The following is an 18,803-nucleotide window of genomic DNA, read 5'->3' on the forward strand; positions in this document are numbered from 1 at the left end:
GTGGAGCAAAGCTAATTTCTGTTACTACATAACTTAAGAGAGTGACACCCTACAACTTAGAAAACATCATTTACCAAAAGTGCTGGAAGGTTTGAGGCAGTTCATGCCCTCTTTTATTCGTGCTGAAGTGTTGGACAATTTTGTGCAGCCAACTTGCTGAGTGAAATGACTATTTCCTTTCCAGAAAGCATCATTTCATCCCACACTTCCTTAGCCTGGGCTCTTAACTCCTTTCTACCTCTTCATCTGTATGGAAACAGTTATCATGGAGAATTTTATAACTAACTCCACCAACACTTAGACTTTATAATTTAACCAGTTGTGTATCAGAATAAAGAATCATCTGCTACAGGAAGAGGTCTCTCTTGTGGCAAGGGAATAAAGTAGTAATGTATGGATACCAGCCTTAGTATTTAGGAAGTAGTTTGATAATGTGATTATTTAGCAAAAGATTAGTAGCAAACTCCCCCATAGAGCAGCTGACCTTCTTTACCAATGGTGCTTGATTCAATGTGTAGAACCAGGCTTGCATATCCACAGCCTGTGGAGAAAGTTTCAAATCTAAAAGGAAAACTTGTATGTCATTGATACATCCGAGGGAACGCTTTTCCTTGTATGTCATTATTATAGCTCATAGGCTCAGGTTCAGACATGAGCGAGATAATCAATGCTTTTTTTTCCAGCAGACTTCACAGTACTTTGTTGGACCATGACAGTTAGCAGAAATAGAGGAAGCATCCAGCTCATTTCCAGCTTGATTTCTCTATGATCTTCCTGTGACCAAATTTTGTCATGTCCTCAGTTGCAGGATGAGCAACAGAGATCAAAGAAATAGGCTGCGTTATTTTTGTTGGCTTTTGTGATCCCCAGTCATGAGATGTGGTTTGGCAGAAAGACATTACGAAATATGTTAAAACATAATATGAGACATATCTCATAGTAAATGTGAAGCTGTTCTCATGTCTGTAAATTAACCTGTTCCTATTCTTTAACACTCATGCCTAATTAAAATATCTTAGAACAGTCATTATATGTTCCAAGGTAATTATTTAATGTTTGTCAAAGTTGGACTATAAGAGGTTTTATTATTTCATGAAAATTCCTTCAGGTTGCATATGCTGGTTAATATTTTTCAGTATAAAAATCTGATTTATTAAAATGAAAATTTTTTCTTTGTGATTCAAACACTTAAATGCATCATAGTTGCAGCAATAAAAATAATTATGGTGAAAAAAAGTCATACTGTTAAACAAGAAATTTTCTTATGGCTTTGGTTTATAGATAATTAAAAGTACAACAAATAATGTCTAATAAAAGTTTCATTCTCTCTGATTATCTATACACATACATATTTTTAGTTTGCCATGATTATTTGTAGGTGGGTTATAAAAAATCATTTCTGCAAGTATATAGAGTACAATTAATGATGTCAGGGATTTGCTATCTTATATGGAATGCGTTTCCAGTTCAGCCAGTCATTCACTGACTGTACCTTCCCTCAGACCCTGCTTCATCATTATCCTGTGTATCTTGTAGGCAAGACATATTTTGGATTGAAGTTTTTGTGTTGGTTTGTTGTTCCCCTCCCTTCACTGGAAGTCCCCCCCCCCCGCTAGCTACAGGAGGTGGCTACTTCAGAGTCCATATCCTGTGCTGGTTGGAGCTTCAGCTAACATCACCCTAGAGATACCTTGTTTCTTCCCAATCCCAGGTTTTCAGTTAGTCCCAGAGATGCCACAGAATCAATTACTATCCTTACTCCCAGGTCTTTCCCACACCTTTTGTCACCACATTGATCCCCATTCCCATTCCCTTCCTGACTTCCTTTCATCCCAGTTCCCTTCCTCCTGAAAGGCTTTATGCAGCAGAGGTGGAAGAGTAGGGGATAGAGTTAAGGGAGTTAGGCAGGTTAAGGACACTGTAAGAAGACTTACAGGGTCAACTAACCTGTGCCCATTCGGGTTTACAGACACCAACCAAAGAGCAAAGAGCATGAAGGGGCTAGACATATGCCCCCTAAACTTTTGTGCCAGATGTGTACCTCGGACTTCATGTGGGTCCCCTACAACTGGAGATGAGGTTATTATTCCTTGAGGGGTGAGTAAAAATTTTCAAATTGCTAACCCAAGTTATTTCAACAAGAAAACATCTTTGATTTCACTATTAGAATACACTCTCGTCACCACACTGAGACATTTATTTCTTATTTGAAATTGGGTAATCTATACTTTTTTACAAATCATTAAACCAACAAAATGTTTTCGTTGCTTTAAAGTTATTATTTGAATATACTTTTCAATATATTTAATTTGGAGAAGTATTTGCAATTCATCTTATAAGCATGGTGTTAATAGGAGGTAGAGATCATTTACATAGAAATGTGTCTAAAAACCCAATAAAGAGTTGAAAGGAACTAAACAAGGTAGAAAGGGAGAGGGTGAGGTCACTGATCTCTAGAAAAATGGATGTGAGGGGCTGGGGATTTAGCTCAGTGGTAGAGCGCTTACCTAGGAAGCGCAAGGCCCTGGGTTCGGTCCCCAGCTCAGAAAAAAAAAAGAACCAAAAAAAAAAGAAATGGATGTGAAGTGCTTTGATGAATAAGGAACATTTTTTCTCCATCTTTATTAAATTGGGTATTTCCTATTTACCTTTCAATTGTTATTCCCTTTCCTGGTTTCCAGGTCAACATTGCCCTAACCTGTCCCCCTCCTCTTCTATATGGGTGTTCCCCTCCCAATCCTCTCCCCATTACCGATTAGTGGAAGGCTTCCCCTTCCACTGGTGCTCTTACTAGGCTATTCATTGCTACCTATGAGATTGGAGCCCAGGGTCAGTCCATGTATAGTCTTTGGGTAGTGGCTTAGTCCCTAGAAGCTCTGATTGGTTGGCATTGTTGTACGTATGGGGTCTCAAGCCCCTTCAAGCTCTTTCAGTCCTTTCTCTGATGCCTTCTATGGGGGTCCCTTTCTCAGTTCAGTGGTTTGCTGCTGGCACTCGCCTATGATATTTGCCATATTCTGGCTGTGTCTCTCAGGAGAGATCTATATCTGAGTTCCTGTCGGCCTGCACTTCTTTGCTTCATCCATCTTATCTAGTTTGGTGGCTGTATATGTATGGGCCACATGTGGGGCAGGCTCTGCAAGGGCGTTCCTTCAGTCTGTGTTCTAAACTTTGCCTCCATATCCCCTCCAAAGGGTATTCTTGTTCCCCTTTTAAAGACGGAATAAAGCAACATTTTAAGCAATCTGAATTAGTATGATTTTCTAAGAGCAATTTGAGAAAAACTATAGTACTGATGTTAGTCATAAGAGTGTTAGTGAGAGAAATGACTGGAATTAGTCTTATGCCTTGCACTGAGAGTGTTGGAACATAGTAAGACATTGGAAATGACAGAGTGAAAAATACTGTGGCTTGACAGAACACCAAATTCAATTAAACATTTCTAGAATAGTGTAATTAGCATTTACAGTAAATGTTTACAGCATTATGAGCTCAATAATGCATCCAGAGAAAAGCTATCTACTATTTTATGTTGCAAAATGAAGCATATCCCTATGAGATTCTGCATATTTAATCCTAAGAATTATAATAAAATAATTAAACAAATAAAAGAACATAACCCAAAGTATGTATGGTATGTAGATACATAGAAGCAAGAAGGATGGCAAAAAGAAAATTAAGAAATAATCTAGGGGGGTTAAACAATACTAAGGCTAACATCTGAATATCATCAAGATGATAAGACTTGAAGATTGGCAGAGATATGTTCTATTTTTTTAAAAACTAATTTTGACGCAAAATACTGAGTTAAAATAGTTTTATATAAATAGCTGTAAATTTGTGATGGTAAAATTTCAGTTCTAGCAAGATATTTATTTACTGATGTTTTGCATACTTAAAAAGAATTTTTGGAAAAGTTGATAAAATTATTACCATAGCACGTTTGTGTAAGCAGTAAAGAAAACATCTCAGGAGAAGACATGTGGGGCTCCACTAGTAGAGAAGGCTCCATATACTTTTGCAGAGTCCCTTCTGGTCTGGACTAGTATTTATATAAAATACTACTGAATTTGCTACAGATATGTAGTACTTGGCATATATATCTTACTGTATATGGTATAGTACTTATTAATATGAAATTCTTTTTATTATATATTTCTTTACCTACATTTCAAGGATTATTTCCCTTCCCAGTTTCCTGTCCATAAGCCCCCATTCCCTCCCCCCCATATGGATATTCCCCATATACATGCCCTTTACTGCCCTTCCCCATATTCAACTGCACTGGAGATACAATCTTGGCTTTTTCCCTTCCACTCGTGCCCCAGCAAGGCTATTCTCTGCTAAATATGCAGTTGGAGCCTTGGGTCAGTCCATGTATAGTCTTTTGGTAGTGGTTTAGTCCCTGGAAGCTCCGGTTGATTGGCATTGATGTTTTTATGGGGTTTCAAGCTCCTTCAACTCTTCCAATACTTTCTCTAATTCCCTCCAAGGGGGCCCTATTCTCAGTTCGGTGGTTTGCTGCTAGCACTGACCTCTATATTGGACGTGCTCTCCCAAGAGAGATCTAAATCCAGTCCCTTTCTGCATGAATTTCTTAGCTTCATCAATCTTATCTAGTTTTGGTGGCTGTATATATATATATATATATATATATATATATATATATATATATATATATATATATATATATATATATATATATGGCCCACATGTGTGTCAAATCTGAATGGCCATTCCTTGAGTTGTTCCTCTAAACTTTGCTTCCATATCCCCTGCTATGAATATTTTCCCCATTTTTAAGAAAGAGTAGAAGCATCTGCATTTTGATCATCATTCTACTTGAGCTTCCTGTGGTCTGTAGATTGCACCTTAGGAAATTTGAGCTTTTTGGCTAATACCCACTTATCAATGAGTGCATATCAAGTGTGTTTTTCTGTGATTGAGTAACCTCACTCAGTAAGATATTTTTTAGTTCATTCCATTTGCCTATGAATTTCATGAAGTCATTGTTTTTGAGAGCTGAATAATATTCCATTGTGTAGATGTACCACATTTTCTGTATCCATTCCTCGGTTGAAGGGCATCTGGGTTCTTTCCAGCTTCTGGCTATTATAAATAAGGCTACTATGAACATAGTGGAACACATGTCTTTGTTATATGTTGGGGCATCTTTTGGGTATATGCCCAAGAGAGGTATAGCTGGGTCCTCAGCTAGTTCAGTGTCCAATTTTCTGAGGAACCTCCAGACTGATTTCCAGAATGTTTGTACCAGTTTGCAATCCCACCAACAATGGAAGAGTGTTCCTCTTTCTCCACAACCTTGCCAGCATTGACTGTCACCTGAGTTTTTATCTTAGCCATTCTGACTGGTGTGAGGTGGAATCTCAGGGTTGTTTTGATTTGCACTTCCCAGATGACTAGGATGTTGAACATTTCTTTAGGTGCTTTTTGCCATTCGATAATCCTCAGTTGAGAATGTTTTGTTTAGCTCTGTACCCCATTTTTAATAGGGTGATTTGGCTCTCTGGAGTCTCACTTCTTGAGTTCTTTATATATTTTGGATATTAGTCCTCTATCAGATATAGGATTAGTAAAGATCTTTTTCCAATCTGTTGGTTGCCGTTTTGTCCTAATGACAGTGTCTTTTGCTTTATAAAAGCTTTGCAGTTTTATTAATTCCCATTTGTCAATTCTTGATCTTAGAGCATAAGTTATTGGTGTTTTGTTCAGGAAATTTTCCCCAGTGCCCATGTGTTCAAGACTCTTCGCCATTTTTTCTTCTATTAGTTTGAGTGTATCTGGTTTGATGTGGAGGTCCTTGATCCACTTGGTCTTAAGCTTTGTACATGATGATAAGAATGGATCAAATTGCATTCTCCTACATGCTGCCCTCCACTTGAACCAGCACCATTTGTTGAAAACGCTATCTTTCTTCCATTGGATGGTTTTAGGTCCATTGTAAAAGATCAAGTGGCTATAGGTGTGTGGCTTCATTTCCGGGTCTTCAATTCCGTACCACTGATCTACCTGCCTGTCTCGGTACCAATACCAACTGTTTTTATTACTATTCCTCTGTAATACTGCTTGAAGTCAGGGATGGTGATTTCCCCAGAAGTTCCTTTATTATTGAGTATAGTTTATTCTATCCTGGGATGAATTTGCACATTGTTCTGTCTAACTCTATGAAGAATCAGATTGGAATTTTGATGGGGATTGCATGGAATCTGTAGATCGCTTTTGGTAAGATGGCCATTTTTACTATATTAATCCTGCCAATCCATGAGCATGGGAGATCTTTCCATCTTCTGAGATCTTCAATTTATTTCTTCAGAGGCTTGAAGTTCTTATACAGATCTTTCACTTGCTTGGTTAAAGTCACAGCAAGATATTTTATGTTATTTGGGACTATTGTGAAGGGTGTCATTTCCTTAATTTCTTTCTCAGCCTGTTTATACTTTGAGTAGAGGAAGGCTACTGATTTGTTAAATTAATTTTATACTCCAGCACTTTGCTGAAGTTGTTTATCAGATTAAGTAATTCTCTGGTGGAACTTTTGGGGTCGCTTAAGTACACTATGATATCATCTGCAAATAGTGATATTTTGATTTTGTCCCTTCCTATTTGTATACCTTTGACCTCCTTTTGCTGTCGGATTGTTCTGGCTAGGACTTCAAGCACTATATTGAATAGGTAGGAAGAGTGTAGGCAGCCATGTCTAGTCCCTGATTTTAGCAGGATTGCTTCAAGATTCTCTCCACTTAGTTTGATGTTAGCAACTGTTTTTGCTGTATATTGATTGCGTTTACTATGTTTACATATGGGCCTTCAATTCCCGATCTTTCCAGGACTTTTATCATGAAGGGGTGTTGAATTTTGTCAAATGCTTTCTCAGCATCTAAGGAAATGACCATGGGGTTCTTATCTTTGAGTTTGTTTATAAAGTGGATTACATTGATGGATTTTCATATATTAAACCATCCTTACATGCTGGGATCAAGTCTACTTGATCATGATGGATGATCATCTTGATGTGTTCTTGGATTCGATTTGTAAGAATTTTGTTGAGTATTTTTACATTGATATTCATAAAGGAAATTGGTCTGAAGTTCTCTTTCTTCATTGGGTCTTTGTGTGGTTTTGGTATAAGAGTAATTGTGGCTTCATAGAAGGAATTTGGTAATGCTCTGTCTGTTTCAATTTTGTGGAATAGTTTGGACAGTATTGGTATGAGGTGTTCTATGAAGGTGTGATAGAATTCTGCAATGAACTCATCTGGACCTGGGCTCTTTTTGGTTGGGAGACTTTTAATAAATGCTTCCATTTTTTAGGAAGTATGGGATTGTTTAGATGATTTATTTATTCCTAATTTAACTTTGCTACCTGTTATCTGTCTAGAAAATTGTCAATTTCCTCCAGATTTTCCAGTTATATTGAATATAGGCTTTTGTAGTAGGATCTGATGATTTTTTAAAATTTCTTCAGGTTCTGTTGTTATGTCTCCCCTTTCATTTCTGATTTTCTTAATTTGGATACACTCTCTGTGACCTTTGGATAGTCTGGCTAAGGGTTTATCTATCTTGTAGATTTTCTCAAAAGAACAGCTCCTGCTTTTGTTGATTCTTTGTTTTTCTTTTCTACTTGGTTGATTTCAGCTCTGAGTTTGATTATTTCCTGCCTTCTACTCCTCTTAGGTCTATGTATTTTCTTTTGTTCTAGAGCTTTTAGGTGTGCTGTCAAGCTACTGACATATGCTCTCTCCTGTTTCTTTTTGCAGGCACTCACAGCTATGAGTTTTCCTCTTAGTACCACTTTCATTGTGTCCCATAAGTTTGGGAATGTTATATCTTCATTTTCCTTAAATTCTAAGTCTTTAATTTCTTTCTTTATTTCTTCCTTGACCAAGTTGTCATTGTGTAGAGCATTGTTCAACTTCCATGTATATGTGGGCTTTCTCTCATTATCGTTGTTATTGAAGACCAGTCTTAGTGTGTGGTGATCTGATAGGATGCATGGAATTATTTCTATCTTCCTGTATCTGTTGAGGCCTGTTTTGTGACTGATTATATGATCAATTTTGGAGAAGGTTCCATGAGGTGCTGTTTTAGGATGGAATGTTCTATAAATATCTGTTAAATCCAATTGGTTCATAACTTCTGTTAGTTTCTCTATGTCTCTCTTTAATTTCTGTTTCCATGATCTGTCCAGTGATCAGAGTGGGGTGTTGAAATCTCCTACTGTTATCTTGTGAGGTGTAATTTGTGCTTTGAGCTTTATTAAGGTTTCTTTTATGACTGTAGTTGCCCTTGCATTTGGAGCATAGATATTTAGGATTGAGACTTCATCTTGGTGGATTTTTCCTTTGATGAATATGAAGGGTCCTTCCTTATCTTTTTTGATAACTCTTATTTGAAAGTCAATTTTATTTGATATTAGAATGGCAACTCTAGCTTGTTTCTGGAGCTATTGTTTCCAAGTCATTTGCTTGGAAAGATGTTTTCCAGCCATTTACTCTGAGGAAGTGTTTGTCTTTGTCTCTAATGTGTGTTTCCTGTATGCAGCAAAATCCTGGGTCCTCTTTACATAGTCAGTCTGTTAGTCTATGTCTTTTTATTGGGAAACTGAGTCCGTTGATGTTTAGTGATAATAAGGAATAGTGATTGTTGCTTCCTGTTATTTTTGTTGTTAAAGGTGGAATTATGCTTGCTTGTTTCTGTTTTGGTTTCATTGCAAGGAAATTATATTCTTACTTTCTATATGGTGTAGTTTCTCTCCTTGTGTTGGAGTTTTCCATCTATTATCCTTTGTAGGGCTGGATTTGCAGAAAGATATTGCAGAAATTTGGTTTTGTTATGGAATATCTTGGTTTCTCCATCTATGTTATTTGAAAGTTTTGCTGGATACAGTAACTTGGGCTAGCATTTGTGTTCTCTTAGGGTATGTATGACGTTTGTCCAAGATCTTCTGGCTTTCACAGTCTCTGGTGAGAAGCCTGTTGTAATTCTTATAGGTCTGCCTTTATATGTCATTTGACATTTTTCCCTTACTGCTTTTAATATTCTTTGTTTTGTGCATTTGGTGTTTTAACTATTATGTGACAGAAGGATTCTCTTCTGGTCCAATCTATTTGGAGTTCTGTAGGCTTCTTGTATGTTTATGGGCATCTCTTTCTTTAGGTTAGGGAAGTTTTCTTCTATAATTTTGTTGAGTACATTTACTGGCCCCTTAAGTTGGGAGTCTTCACTTTCTTCTATACCTGCTATCCTTGGGTTTGATCTTCTCAATGTGTCCTGGATTTCCTGTACATTTTGGGCTAGGAGCTTTTAGCATTTTGCATTGTCTTTGACAGTTGTGTCAATGTTTTCTATGGTATCTTCTGCCCCTGAGATTCTCTCTTCTATCTCTTCTGTTAGTGATGCCATGTCTATGGCTCCTTGTCTCTTCCTTTGGTTTTCTATCTCCAGGGTTGTCTCCCTTTGTACTTTCTTTATTGTTTCTCTTTCCATTTTCAATTCTCCCACCTGTTTGGTTGTGTTTTCCTGTTCTTCTTCCCGTGATTTTTGTTGTTTCCTCTCTAAGGGCTTCTACTCGTTTACTTGTGCTTTCCTGCACTTCTCTAAGGGGGTTCTTTCTGTCTTTCTTAAAGCCTTCCATCATTATCAAAAAAATGTGATTTGAAATCTAAATCTTGCTTTTCTGGTGTATTTAGATAGCCAGTATTTTCTTTGGTGAGAGAGCTGGGCTCTGATGATGCCAAATAGTCTTGGTTTCTGTTGCTTAGGTTCCTGTGCTTGCCTCTAGCCATTGGGTTGTCTCTGGTGTTTGCTTGTCTTGCTGTTTCTGGGAGTGACTTGGCCCTGCTGTAGGCTTCTGTGTCAGCACTCCTGTAGAACTGTTTTCCTGTTTTCTTTCAGCCTTTCCTGAGAATAGGTGCTCTGCTCTCAGCTGTGGTGGTGCGCCTGGAGACTGTCTCCCAGCTCTAGGCACAGGCAGGAATCAAAGTGTCCTGTCCCTGATTGCTCCTGTAGGTCCTTGCACCCTGCAGGCACATTTAGCACTATGCGATTCTCTCTTGGGTCTGGACTGTGGGCACAGGGTATTCTACTGTGACTTCTCAGGAGTATCCACACTTCTGAGGGTCCAGCTCTCTCCCCACACTGGATTTGGGTGCAGGGAGCTTCTTGGCAGGATCAGTTTGGTCCTGGGCGCAGACCAGAACTGCAGGTACCTGCAGCTGTCTGTTCCTTTATCCCTGTGTCCAGAGGCACTGTGCAGTTTTCCCTTGGACCAGGGATGTGGGCCGAGGTGTGCAGAGGTGGCAGTCTGTTCTGAGGCCTTGGGATGTCTGCAGTCCTGGTCTTCAGCTCTCTTCCCCACAGGATTTGGGTTCAGGGAAATGTGGGATGTTATCACTTCACCTCCAGGCAGAGCCAGGAACAGGAAGTGCCCTGACCCAAAGGACTTCTGCCTCTGTGTATCCTGAATCCACCAGGCAGGTCACTTGGTAGCAGAAAACGTGGGTCTTACCTCTACTCTCAGCTGTGGCGGCACTCCTGGAGACTGTCTTCCAGCTCTAGGTATGGGCAGAAATCAAAGGGTCCTGCCCCTGATTACACATGTAGGTCCTTGCACACAGCAGGCACAGTTGGCACTATGCAATTCCTTCTTAGGTCTGGACTGTGGGCAGAGGGTATTCTCCTCTGACTTCTCAGGAGTATCCACACTTCTGAGGTTCCAGCTCTCTCCCCCATTAATGTGATAACAACATGTTATCATTTCTGCTATATTGGAGAATTAGTTTGTATAAAATACCAATAAGAAACTGAAGCATATATTGAAAGAGAGGGAAAAAACCTATTTACCTTGTAACTATAGAAAGACAATATCAATATAGAATTAGAGTATAGGATGGTACGAGGTTGTTGATAATAAAAATGATTGGTTTTCTTCAGTAGTATAGCCATTGGTATGGTGTCTAGGTTCTCTTTAAAAGAGTACACTCATGCTTTCACAAGAAAACTAAGTTAAACTCCTTTCATATTTAAAGTCTGCTCATGGAATACTTAAAAACTAAATGACACTTTCCCTAACCCCAAAGAACAAAGATCTATTCCTCCTCCAAGTGAGTCCTTCTGATCTTTACTTGCTGTTCATTGTTTTAGTGTAGGTCAGAAGATGCTATGGAATAAATTAATAATGAAAGACCACTAAATTCTCAAGGATATATAATCTGAGAATTTTAAATCCCCATGTAAATATTCTTTCCAAAAGTTATATATTTTAATTTTTGTTGTTTTACTTCATAACACAAGTAAACTTTTGATATATGCTTATGATTTTTATTGAGAAACATGGAGCTATTACTATTTCCATGACTTTTCTTACTTTATGTTCACTTCCAACATTCCTAAAACTGTTATAATTATTCATATGACATATATTAGGTAATTCACAAAGACTCATCATAGATGTATAGATTAATAAAAATTATTACTTATATGTGTACCCTCTCACTAAATACTCACTAAACGCTCACTTTCTCAGTCCCTACTCACTCCAGGTGAATGTTTTTCAGCATTTAAATATAAGCAGCATTATGTAGTATAGGTCCTCATGTAATTAACTTATTTCAAAATGATACAATGTCTGCTTGTTATATTCATTTGCTGTGAATAATAAGGAATTATTCCTTTGTGTGTATTATTCATTCATTTGTTTGCTGATGGATGTGTAGTGATTTTGAATTTTCTAAAGCCATACTCTGTGCAGAACCAGAATGCATAGCTTGACCATGTATAGATAACTTTCTATACAGTCTCTCTATTCAGGTCTTTCAGCTCAGCAACCAAACATGGGTTTGAGCAAAACATTGGTTAAAAAGAAATTGATACAATATTTTTCTAGTTTTCACATATTCGAAGTTAATAATGAATATATTATAAAGTAAACACAATAAACTCCCTTTACAACGTCCACAATTTACTCATCCCTAAAATCAAGTTTGATTAAAGATAGTAGTTTCAACTCACTGTGTTACTCTGACGGTAATTATATGTGCTATGAAATATTTAATATATAAATTAATTAATATATTTTTATACAGAAGAATAATGCATACATTTATAATTTATGTATAAGGAATAATTTATATGTGTTTTTAAAGCTCATGTCTATGGTGACAAATTATCTTTACAAATTTTGTGTGTAGATGATCTCATTTTTGTTCACTCTTGAAAACATGTTTGAGCAGAGTCTCACTTTAATGTTTTTTAATTGTTAAAATGTAAAAGGCTAACATCATTCTTGAGTGGAATGCAGAATGTGATAGTAAGTATTGATGGTTAACTTAATAGTATGTAGAATCACCTAGCAGAGACAAACCTGTGAGTATGTCTGTAAGAAATATGGATTGAGCTGAGAATCAAAGATAAATACTCTGAAAGTCTGGGGACCTTAGAATGAATAGAAGAGCTAATTCTGGCATTTATATGTGTGAGTGGCTGCCCCACATTCCTACCACCAATGCTTCCTCATACTGATTGACTATTGCTTTGAAACATGAGCCAAAGTTAACCTTTTCTTAAATTGTTTTATTGGCGTTATGTTGCATCAAGGAGGAAGCTAATATGTATAGAGGGAAACCTAGAAGGTCAGCCATAACTCTCTTTAAAATTCTTGTGCATGATTCATTGTCCTTTGGTTGTTCTCAATATTTTTGTATTATTGGTTTTTTTAAATCTGATTATGATGTTATTGAAATTTTTCTTCATATGTCTCCATTTATTCTTAATTACATTTTATATATAATATTTAAGAGTATTCTCTTTTTGATAAAATGTGTATGAGTGCTTTTATTACTGTTTCAGTGTTCTGCAGCCCATACTAAGAGCTCTTTGCAGTTAATAGCTGCTTTAGGAGGGTAAATTGTTCTTTTGAGGTTTTAGTGACTGGTAGACACTCAATGATTAAGTAGATTGCACCAATTCTATGCACATCTAAGCAGTGTAAGTTCAATTGTTTGAGTATTTATGATGGTTTGCATGCTTGGCCCAGGGAGTGGCACTCTTAGAAGGTGTGGTCTTATTGGAGAAAGTGTGTCACTGTGGAGGTGGGCTTGGAGACCCTCCTCCTAGCTTCCTGAGGATGCACAGTCTTCCTTCAGGTGAAGATGTAGAACTCAGCTCCTCCTGTACCATGCCTGTCTAGATGCTGCGATGCTGCGATGCTGCGATGCTGCGATGCTCCTGCCTTGATGATAACGGACTGAATCTCTGAGCTTGTTGTCCTTTATAAAACTTATGTTAGTCATGGTGTCTGTTCACAGCAATAAAACCTTAACTAAGACAATATTGGAACAGAAAATAAGCAAAAACTTAGGAGATTAATATAATGGAGGGATTTGAAAGGAGTTAGTGGGAGTAGCTATGATCATAATTCTCACAAATAAGGATAAAAAGTTAAAACCATTTTGATGCTTGCTATTTTGTAAATACAATGTAATATGTAACTATCTCTTTTTTTAATTTTAATATATCTTTCTTTTGGAAATCAAGTATAAGACAGGGCATCAAGTGGAGGGATGAGGTTGCCATTCCATAGTCAAAAATCTCTGACCCAGAATTTTTCCTGTCTGAAAGAATTGCAGGGACAAAAATGGAGAAGAGCCTGAGGAAAAGGAGGTCCAGTGAAAGACCCAAATTGGGATCCAGCTCAAGAGGAGGCCTCAAGGCCTGACACTATTACTGATGTTATGATGTGCTTACAGAAAGTGACCTATCATGACTACCCTCTGAGAGGTCCAACAAGTAGCTGTAAGAGTTAGACGCAGATATGTGCACCCAACCAATGGACTAAAACTAGAGGGTGGGGAATCGGGGGTGGGGGGCACTTGGGTTAAATTAGGGAAGAGCTAGAGGAAGCTGAGACCTCATAGGAAGATCAGAAACCTCAACTAAGCTGGACCCCCGAAATCTCTCTGACACTGAGCCACCAACCAGGCAGCAACACTAGCTGATATGAGATCCCCAATACATATACAGCAGATGACTGCCTGATCTGCCCTCAGTGAGATAAACGCACCTTTCCCAGGGACGTGGGAGATCTAGTGGGGTGAAGTTTGGGGCGGTAGAGAACTCCTCTTGGAAACAGAAGGGGGAGGAGAGTGGAGGTATGGGATGTGGAACAGTCATCGGGTGGTCCCAGAGGCAGATAGAATCTGGACAGGAAAAAAAAGATTAAAAGAAGACATACGTACATACATACATACATACATACATAATACATACATACATACTACATACCTTGTCCTTCCCTTTTCTCTCTCAGTTCCTTCCCATGTCCCTGTGCTCCCCCTGATCATGGTCTATGTTTTTAATTGTTGCTACATATAGACGTACATTTATAACATATATGTGACACACACACACATACATATATATATACATATATATATGTACACACACATATACGTGTGTGTGTGCATTTATTTTTTGTATATGTTTCAAGGCAAACTGCTCAGTCAATATAATGTCAAATACAACTTTTATGTGTATGTTTCAAGGATGAATCTAATGTTATATAACAAATTGTTAGGAATTTTCCTGGGGAAGATTGTTTCTCCCTCACAGCATTTCTTAATTCCCTCTAGTTTCTTGTCTAGAACTTAGAACACTCCATTTGTGCTAGCATGTGTGTAGGAGTTTCCCCTGTTCAAGCCTTGCTCAGGTAGCTGCATTTTTGAGACTTCATGGGTGTTGTTTCTCTGAAGTGTCTAAGATATAACCTAACAGTAGATAGACTATCTGTATTTCTGGCCCCTTTTTTATTTGCTATTTTATGAATTTATATTTTAAATGTTATCTTCTCTCCTGGTTTCCCCTCCTGAATCTCTGTCCCATCCCTCCTCCCCCTGCTTCTATGAGGGTGCCCCCCCTCCCACTTGCGTACTCCCTCTTCACCACCCTGGCATTCACCTACACTGGGGAATTGAGCCTTCACAGGGCCAAGGGCCTCTCCTCTGGCTCTTATAATCAATCATTCTGCCTCCTCTTCAGTGGTCCCTGGGATCATTGCGTGCAGGTGTTTTGTTGTAGATATAACAGCAGAGAGACCTTTAGAGAAAACTGCAACCAATCAAAATGCAGAGATCGAATTTAATTCCCTTTTGTGCCATTTCCAGGTGTGAAAAATGTGACACAACCTACTCTCAGAGAAGATGAGTTAGTGTTTTCCAGACTCTGCATGAGATAACTGCAAACCTCTTTGTTTCTCTGTATAACAACAATTTTCTTCCACTGTATTTCATCCTTCAAGACATTTCAGGGAAGCTACACCCATGTTTCAATAGCGGGGCTGCCATTGCTCCAGCATCAAAGTGGTTATTTTAATATGCCAGTCTTCGAGCTCAGAATTTTTTTCCTGACTTAAAAATGTTCATTGTTGAGGCTCTAAACTATTTGTGTTTTTGATATTTGTCTTATGTATAGGGGTGTTCAGTTTAAACAACTCTCTTTAGCTCCTTAAAGTGCCATGATTTTCTAATAAATTTCTCATTTATACTATGTTCTACAACTATTACCTCTATACTCTTGACTCTGGATTTCCATAGAAGCATAATGTTTGCCTATTTTAATAACATGTTCTTATGTTTCCTCAATAATCTATTAGTGAATATCCTTAGAAGCATTACACTGATTACTTTGTCAGGATTTTTTTTCTGTTGAGCATCGCATATCCAGCAGATACACTCTATCAGTTGTATACAATGGGGTTCACAGTAAAATGACATCATGAAAACGTCACTGGGTCTTGCTTGGATATATTCTAGACTTGTAAGGCAATGGCATCGTCCTGGAGCCTTTTCACTGTAGTCAAAATTGTCATGTCTGAGCACTATGTGCAGGATTTATGCTGCAGATACAGCTACTGTGTCTTGGAACCCTAGGATCATATTTATTTGTATTTTGACAAGTTGTGATGTTTGTACTGTTCTTTTTTTATTTTTTATTTACTTGAGTATTTCTTATATACATTTCTTTTCTTTTTTATTAACTTGAGTATTTCTTTTTTTTTTATTAACTTGAGTATTTCTTATATACATTTCAAGTGTTATTCCCTTTCCCGGTTTCTGGGCAAACATCCCCCTCCCCCCCTCCCCTTCCTTATGGGTGTTCCCCTCCCAACCCTCCCCCCATTGCCGCCCTCCCCCCATAGTCTAGTTCACTGGGGGTTCAGTCTTAGCAGGACCCAGTGCTTCCCCTTCCACTGGTGCTCTTACTAGGATATTCATTGCTACCTATGGGGTCAGAGTCCCGGGTCAGTCCATGTATAGTCTTTAGGTAGTGGCTTAGTCCCTGGAAGCTCTGGTTGCTTGACATTGTTGTACTTTTGGGGTCTCGAGCCCCTTCAAGCTCTTCCAGTTCTTTCTCTGATTCCTTCAACGGGGGACCTATTCTCAGTTCAGTGGTTTGCTGCTGGCATTCGCCTCTGTATTTGTGGTATTCTGGATGTGTCTCTCAGGAGCGATCTACATCCGGCTCCTGTCGGTCTGCACTTCTTTGCTTCATCCATCTTGTCTAATTGGGTGGCAGTATATGTATGGGCCACATGTGGGGCAGGCTCTGAATGCGTGTTTCTTCAGTCTCTGTTTTAATCTTTGCCTCTCCCATCCCTGCCAAGGGTATTCTTTTTCCTCATTTAAAGAAGGAGTGAAGCATTCACATTTTGATCATCCGTCTTGAGTTTCGTTTGTTCTAGGGATCTAGGGTAAATCAAGCATTTGGGTTGATAGCCACTTATCAATTAGTGCATACCATGTATGTCTTTCTGTGATTGGATTAGCTCACTCAGGATGATATTTTCCAGTTCCAACCATTTGCCTACGAATTTCATAAACTCGTTGTTTTTGATAGTGGAGTAATATTCCATTGTGTAGATGTACCACATTTTCTGTATCCATTCCTCTGTTGAAGGGCATCTGGGTTCTTTCCAGTTTCTGGCTATAATAAATAAGGCTGCGATGAACATAGTGGAGCACGTGTCTCTTTTATATGTTGGGGCATCTTTTGGGTATAGGCCCAAGAGTGGTATAGCTGGATCCTCAGGCAGTTCAATGTCCAATTTTCTGAGGATCCTCCAGACTGATTTCCAGAATGGTTGTACCAGTATGCAATCCCACCAACAATGGAGGAGTGTTCCTCTTTCTCCACATCCTCGCCAGCATCTGCTGTCACCTGAGTTTTTGATCTTAGCCATTCTCACTGCTGTGAGGTGAAGTCTCAGGGTTGTTTTGATTCGCATTTCCCTTATGACTAAAGATGTTGAACATTTCTTTAGGTGTTTCTCAGCCATTCGGCATTCCTCAGCTGTGAATTCTTTGTTTAGCTCTGAACCCCATTTTTAATAGGGTTATTTGTTTCCCTGCGGTCTAACTTCTTGAGTTCTTTGTATATTTTGGATATAAGGCCTCTATCTGTTGTAGGATTGGTAAAGATCTTTTCCCAATCTGTTGGTTGCTGTTATGTCCTAACCACAGTGTCCTTTGCCTTACAGAAGCTTTGCAGTTTTATGAGATCCCATTTGTCGATTCTTGATCTTAGAGCTTAAGCCATTGGTGTTTTGTTCAGGACATTTTTTCCAGTGCCCATGTGTTCCAGATGCTTCCCTAGTTTTGCTTCTATTAGTTTGAGTGTGTCTGGTTTGATGTGGAGGTCCTTGATCCACTTGGACTTAAGCTTTGTACAGGGTGATAAGGATGGATCGATCTGCATTCTTCTACATGTTGCCCTCCAGTTGAACCAGCACCATTTGCTGAAAATGCTATCTTTTTTCCATTGGATGGTTTTGGCTCCTTTGTCAAAAATCAAGTGACCATAGGTGTGTGGGTTCATTTCTGGGTCTTCAATTCTATTCCATTGGTCTATCTGTCTTTCTCTGTACCAATACCATGCAGTTTTTATCACTATTGCTCTGTAATACTGCTTGAGTTCAGGGATAGTGATTCCCCCTGATGTCCTTTTATTGTTGAGGATAGCTTTAGCTATCCTGGGTTTTTTGTTATTCCAGATGAATTTGCAAATTGTTCTGTCTAACTCTTTGAAGAATTGGATTGGTATTTTGATGGGGATTGCATTGAATCTGTAGATTGCTTTTGGTAAAATGGTGATTTTTACTATATTAATCCTGCCAATCCATGAGCATGGGAGATCTTTCCATATTCTGAGGTGTTCTTCAATTTTCTTATTTAGTGTCTTGAAGTTCTTATTGTACAGATCTTTTACTTGCTTGTTTAAAGTCACACCGAGGTACTTTATATTATTTCGGTCTATTATGAAGGGTGTCGTTTCCCTAATTTCTTTCTCGGCTTGTTTCTCTTTTGTGTAGAGGAAGGCTACTGATTTATTTGAGTTAATTTTATACCCAGCCACTTTGCTGAAGTTGTTTATCAGCTTTAGTAGTTCTCTGGTGGAACTTTTGTGATCACTTAAATATACTATCATATCATCTGCAAACAGTGATATTTTGACTTCTTCTTTTCCGATTTGTATCCCCTTGACCTCCTTTTGTTGTCTGATTGCTCTGGCTAGAACTTCAAGAACTATATTGAATAAGTAGGGAGAGAGTGGCCACCCTTGTCTAGTCCCTGATTTTAGTGGGATTGCTTCAAGTTTCTCTCCATTTAGTTTAATGTTAGCAACTGGTTTGCTGTATATGGCTTTTACTATGTTCAGGTATGGTCCTTGAATTCCTATTCTTTCCAGGACTTTTATCATGAAGGGGTGTTGAATTTTGTCAAATGCTTTCTC

This window comes from Rattus norvegicus, chromosome 11, assembly GCF_036323735.1.
Source record: "Rattus norvegicus strain BN/NHsdMcwi chromosome 11, GRCr8, whole genome shotgun sequence".
Classification (NCBI taxonomy): Eukaryota; Metazoa; Chordata; class Mammalia; order Rodentia; family Muridae; genus Rattus; species Rattus norvegicus.